The sequence below is a fragment of the Nycticebus coucang genome, chromosome 18 (genome assembly GCF_027406575.1).
Source record: "Nycticebus coucang isolate mNycCou1 chromosome 18, mNycCou1.pri, whole genome shotgun sequence".
NCBI classification, from domain to species: domain Eukaryota; kingdom Metazoa; phylum Chordata; class Mammalia; order Primates; family Lorisidae; genus Nycticebus; species Nycticebus coucang.
The window spans coordinates 4,888,941-4,894,767 of record NC_069797.1 but is presented as its reverse complement, the minus strand read 5'-3'; the positions used below and the strand labels follow the sequence as shown (position 1 = coordinate 4,894,767).

The following is a 5,827-nucleotide window of genomic DNA, read 5'->3' as shown; positions in this document are numbered from 1 at the left end:
TTGGCTCAGAAGGCTGAGTTCATTGCCTTGACTGGAGCCTTAGAACTAAGTCAAGGGAAAAATTTGAATGCTTTTCTGACTCTCCAAGTACGCAGGGCATTGTACAAGGAGAAGGGACTATTAAATTCTGGGAAAAAAGGACATTATGTATCAGTAAGAAATGCTCCAATCGCGAGAGGCAGTATGGAATCCCCAAAAAGTGGCAGTTATGCACTGTTGTGGACATCAAAGAAATGCTTCCATCATCACTAAAGGGACACTGGGGTTAGTACTGAGGCAAAAAGGGCTGCCTCCCAGCCATACCAGGTGTCGCAAGTGGCTCCCCTCATCCCATGGGTCCCGGAACTCACTCTATCTACTCCAGGGAGGAGAGGGAATGTTTGGCAGCAGAAGGGAGCCAGGAAGCAGAGGGACAATGAATAAAGATGCCAGATGGACAAGTAGCAGTCCCCCAGATTCTAGGAGCCACCGTGGTGACAAGAGTGTTTGATAAAGTTTCTGGGCCAGTACTTCCACATCTCCCACCTGGCATCCCTGGCCAAAACTGTCAGTCTACAGTGTATTACCAGCAGCCAGTTCAACGCGTGCCAAGGACTAACAGTACCCCGAGGAATCCACTCGTATGGAGCAACGCCCTTCAAGGACTTCCAGGTAGACCTTACTGAAATGCCCAGGTTTAGAGGGAACAAGTACTGGCTGGTGATGGTCTAGCAGACTTGGAATAGGTAAAAGCCTTTCCCACTGGGATAAAAAGGACTCCTAAAGTAGTAAAGTATTACCCGGAGAAATCGTCCCATGGTTTAAGTTACCACTCTGTTTAAAAGTTGATAATGGGCTAGCCTTCATAACAGAACTAGTGCAAATAATAAGCTAAAGCTTTAAATAATTTATAGGCCTCAAAGCTTATACAGGATAAAGTGTATGAACAGGACCATAAAAGCAGAAATTGGTAAACTCTGCTAGGAAGCAAAGCTTAACTGGATGCAGGCCTTGCCACTGGTGTTGTTCAAAGAGGTCTCTGTCAATTCTCTGCAATTTAGCAGGAACTCCTAAAAGAACTAGAAAAGTCTGAACTGAATAGATAAAAACCCTAGAAAGAGTAACAAGGAAAATCTCCACTGGGATAATTAACTGTGTTCTGTTTAGTCTTTTCTGTCTGTACATCCTTTCTCTCTGGAGGATCAAGGGGACCCAGTCTAGGTCTGGAATCAGTACCTGGTCCCCCTGTAACCAAGGTAGAAAGAAATTTACACCATCATCCTGACCACATGCACAGCAGTAAAGGTGAAAGAAATACCTGGAATCATCATAGCTGGCTGACTAGGGCTTCACTGCTTCTTGGAAAGTAAAGGTAACTTTTGAAACAATCAACATGCCATGCTCCAGCCACATAGTGGGAGCTGGCTGGTCAATGCACAGCTGAAGCTTGAGGAAACTCCTCAAGGGACTTTTTGGACTTTGAACTTTGGAAACGTGGGGGAATGTCACAGGGAAACGTAAAAACTCATATATATATTAGCCCACCACCATGGTACTATTAAGGCCCGAGTAGAGAACCCAAGAAGAGTCACAGTCCCTAAAACCTCAGTGCTGAAAAGTAACTAATCTTGGCACCTGCAGAAACAAGCTGATAGTGAGACCTCAAATTAAAATATCTTGGAATCTCAAAAGAGGGGAATGAGAGAGGATAGCCGCGAAGGGTGAGGTCTAGAAGAACAGGTCTTCTCAAGGAGACCACCAGGATACATATGCAGGGTCTGCTCCACGGTGACTCAGCTCTTGGGAATTTATAAACTTAACTTCCTGAAACTTGGAAATTTCTAAGTTCTGTGAAATCCTGTAGTTCTGTAAGGGTGGAATAGCATCTCCCGCTTGATTCAAACTGGCCAATGAGAAGGGTACCTGTGGGGTGGAACTTTTTGACTGTCAATAAAAAGAGAAAGACCAAGGCAGTCAGGGAGCACGGCTGTTTGGAATTCTTCTATAAGCTCCCAGCTGGTGAATAAAGCCCTTCCTCTTATAAATGTGGTGTTTGGGTGCTCTTTCTCTCCTTTGGGCCTTGTCTTTCTGCAACAATAAGAGAAAGGTTATTTCCAAATACCACGTGAATGGGGGGAAGCATAAGAATGAGTACGCAAAGTCTCAGTGATGGTCAGTGACTTTTAAAGATGCTTTTTAGAAAGAAGAGAGGAGAGAAACGGGAAAGTATACATGTATCAAGTGGTTGCTATGGCGGGAGAGTGTAGATGAGTGGAAACAGATTGATTTGTAAACTAATGTGAGAGACAGGTATTGAGCTTCAAATGACCCTGGAGCCAGCTCTATTAGCATGTGATAAGGAGGCCAGCAGCCTTTTCTGATTTTAAATCAGGGTACTTGGGTTTTATAGAGGGGAGGCCAGTGCTTTCTGATCATGAATTGCCTTTTAATTCATTTTTTTATGTATATATATATATACCAAGGAATTATATTTGAGGGTGAAATTTCCTTAGCTCCTTCATTTCTCTGGTCTGGAACTTCCCTAGAAGTTTCAAACATTAAGAGCTGAGGTGGTAAATGTAGAGAGAGAGAAAGCAGGTTAGCAATTTAGTAATAAGATAAGATGTTTGATAAGACATATAATAGTATAAATTAGAGGTGGCACCCATACCTGCCTTGGGTAAGGCACCGGACACATACATTGAGGCTGGTAAGTTTGAACCCAGCCTGGCTGGCTAAGGTAACAATGACAACTGTGACAACAAAAACAACAAAAATAGCCAGGCATTGTGGTGGGCACCTGTAGTCCCAGCTACTTGGGAGACTGAGGCAAGAGAATTGCTTCAGCCCAAGATTTTGAGGCTGCTGTGATCTGTTATGCCACAACACTCTACCAAGGGTGACATAGTGAGACTCTGTCTCAAAAAAAAGAGACTATAAATTAGGATGAGAATGAATAAGCAGAAAAGAACAGATCTAAGCACATTTCCTCATACCCCCATTAAACCAGTCTCCCATTCCTGGGAAAAGGTCAGTTCAATAGAATGGTTTCACTTCATTAATTTGATGAAGAATGTTTATCTTGTTCTTTAAGAGATGTAGATCAGTCTCTGTTTTCCCTGACTGATTTATGCAAAAACAACATTTTCCCCCAAATAACAGCACAAGCTCTTCTTTGTTGAGCTATCAAAGCACAACAAAGCACATCCAGGATGTGGTAATTTTGAATTACAACAGATGCTAGGCTGTTAATCTCTGCTTGAAGTGTTCCCAATGCCCACATGGTGATGTTTAGCTCTTATTCTATTACCATGGAGAGATTTATGACTGCACTTTCAATTCTGTTAAGTTCCAAATGCTGAATAAAGGATCCTGAGCATTGAAAAGAACTTTGAGTTATGATATACAAGGGGATTTTTTATAATGTCACATTTTGTATGTTTATAAGGTACAACCTTATGAGCAACAGAGCCCAAGATTGTAATTTGACTGGAATTTAAAGTGGAATACTTGGTAATAGAGCGTGTCAGATAGCCAAGACTATAGCATCCTAACCATTTGAGTGGGAACAATTTGTATACCTTATTACCACACAAGATAAAAAGACCAGTATTATTTATAGACAGTCAGGTTAGAACCTGTGACCTTCCAGCCTGGGGATTGTCATGTCTTGTCCTCTTCACTGGCATATTCACATATCAGGTTGTTATGTGTCCCTGAGCAAAAGATATCTCCACAGTTTTTACAGACCAGTTGTCTCACCAGCAGGTGAAGTCGTATGTTGCTTCTTCTCTGGCTGTGGATACCACATATTATCATTCATGCTTTTTCCAGATTGGTTCCACCAGGCACTGACATCAGCAGGGATGAAAATGAATTCAGGTTGCTTTGCATGGTCTAGATCTTGGCATAAACAGCAATCAGGTTGATTAGTTAGTGTGGCCAGGGTTTGAAAGACTGGTGCAAAGGGGTGCTGGGTCAGCACTTGACCTGCTGAAAAAATAGTAAGTGTTAGTAAGAGTAAGTCATAGTTTGAAAGAAGAGTCATAGTGTAAGATAAAATGGAAAAAGAGAATGGGATAGATTGAGGCAATCTTCACTCAGCTTCTAATGTGTTATTTCTGAAAGTGGAGGGGGATGTTTAAAGAAAAGAGTGTTTAAAAGTGACTTTTTCTTTTTTTGAGACATAGTCTTACTTTATTCCCCTTGGTAGATTGCCTCGGCATCACAGCTCACAGCACTTCCGACTCCTGGGCTTAGGTGATTCTCTTGCATCAGCCTCCCAAGTGGCTGGGACTAGAGGTGTCTGCGACCACACCCAGCTATTATTTGTTGCAGTTTAGTTGGGGCAGGGCTCAAACCTGCCATCCTCAGTGTATGGGGCTGGTGCACTACCCAAGGAGCCTAACTAATTAGAATATAAGGCAGTTAGCTGTAGCTGCATAACAAATAACCACAGAACACAGGGATATTGAACAATGAATATTTCTTGTGCATCAGCAGGCTTCCTAGGAGATGTGCTCTCATCTGGCCTTGGCTAGGGCAGCTCAGTGTCACAAATCCCTCATCCTACACAGACTAGATGGCTGGACCCCATATGTCTTCCCAGGGATGACAGAAAGTCAAGGTCAGTAGGCCAAATGATACCTTCACAGCAGCTTGCATTTTGGCTGATTTCCTATTGACCAAAGCCAGACACATGCTGAGCTCGGGGTTGGAAGATTACACCCACCTGCTGAGTAGTAGAGCAGTGCAAAGTTGCATGGCTGAGATGGTGGATACCAACAAGGGTGAAGAATCAGGCCATTAATTTCATCATAGTCTGAGTAGTGTGTATGCCCTCTTGTAGTACCCATGCTGTCAACACCAGCATCACATGTGGAAAAGATGGACAACATTGCACATATACAGGCCAAGAGTGAGTGTCAGGGCCGTCCCGGGTGTTTCTCCTCCACTACTGCTCCACCTCCTGCCCTCCTGCTCTACCTGGTGCTGCCTGTAGGTGCTCAGGTCAGGCTGGTCATGGAGGCTCCTGATGCTGGAACACAGAACGCGCTGCTCAGAACACAGAACTTCAGCGAACACACTGATCCCTTCACCTTGGCAAAGTCTGTAGTCAACACAAACCTCCCAGAGTAGCGGACCCTATTCGAAGGACCTGACTCTGCTGAACTGCCCTCATGGGCAGTTATCTGGACAAATCTGGCCCGCAGCAGCCTGCGCCAGCTCAGGAGGGCGGGGACCCGCAGGAGAGGCCTGACCACAGCCCACCCGCCCAGCCCTCACCTCCCGCCCAGCCCTCACCTCCCGCCCGGCCCTCACCTCCAGACCGGGTGGCCCATCCTGTCCGCCATGTTTACCCCTTGCTCCCCACTCCTCTGCTCCCGGCCTCCAGGAGGCCTTGCCACAGGGACGGTGGGATGTCCTCAAGGTACTCCATGATGGTACCTCGAAGATGGGATCCCCTTCGACAGCCCGGGTATTCCCATGTGGGGGTACTTCCCAGGGTGTGCTGGGATGGCTTCCCCAAGAAGAAGATCCGGCTACCTGTTCATCATTTCCGGTGGATGGGCCGCCCGGGGACTGTGAGGATCCCCCCTCTTGACAGAAAATGGACTCGTTCTGCAGGACGGGAGCAGGTGATCAGCTCAGCACTGTCCTCACTATCACGCGACATCTCAGACCCAAGTGCCCTCAAAGACAGGATGGAAAATACAGTGAGGGGGGAAGACCAAATATTTGCTGATGGCCAGAAAAATACAAGAAGTTGCCATGACAGCAGTGGGACTGGACCTTCAGCCCTTGAGCCCCTGGTGGCCACAGGAGTCCGGGCTCCTTTGCTGCCTAA

The 5,827-nt window shown here is 45.6% G+C and overlaps 1 long non-coding RNA gene across 1 annotated transcript; it reads right to left on the bottom strand.

Moving 5' to 3' along the window:
• Positions 1-3,566: 3,566 nt before the first annotated feature.
• Positions 3,567-5,024, bottom strand: LOC128570688 (uncharacterized). The gene is made up of 3 exons (XR_008375610.1): positions 4,966-5,024; positions 4,712-4,836; positions 3,567-3,972 (listed from the first exon to the last, which is right to left on the bottom strand). It is a non-coding gene; the product is annotated as an uncharacterized LOC128570688 (long non-coding RNA).
• Between the last annotated feature and the right edge of the window lie 803 nt (positions 5,025-5,827).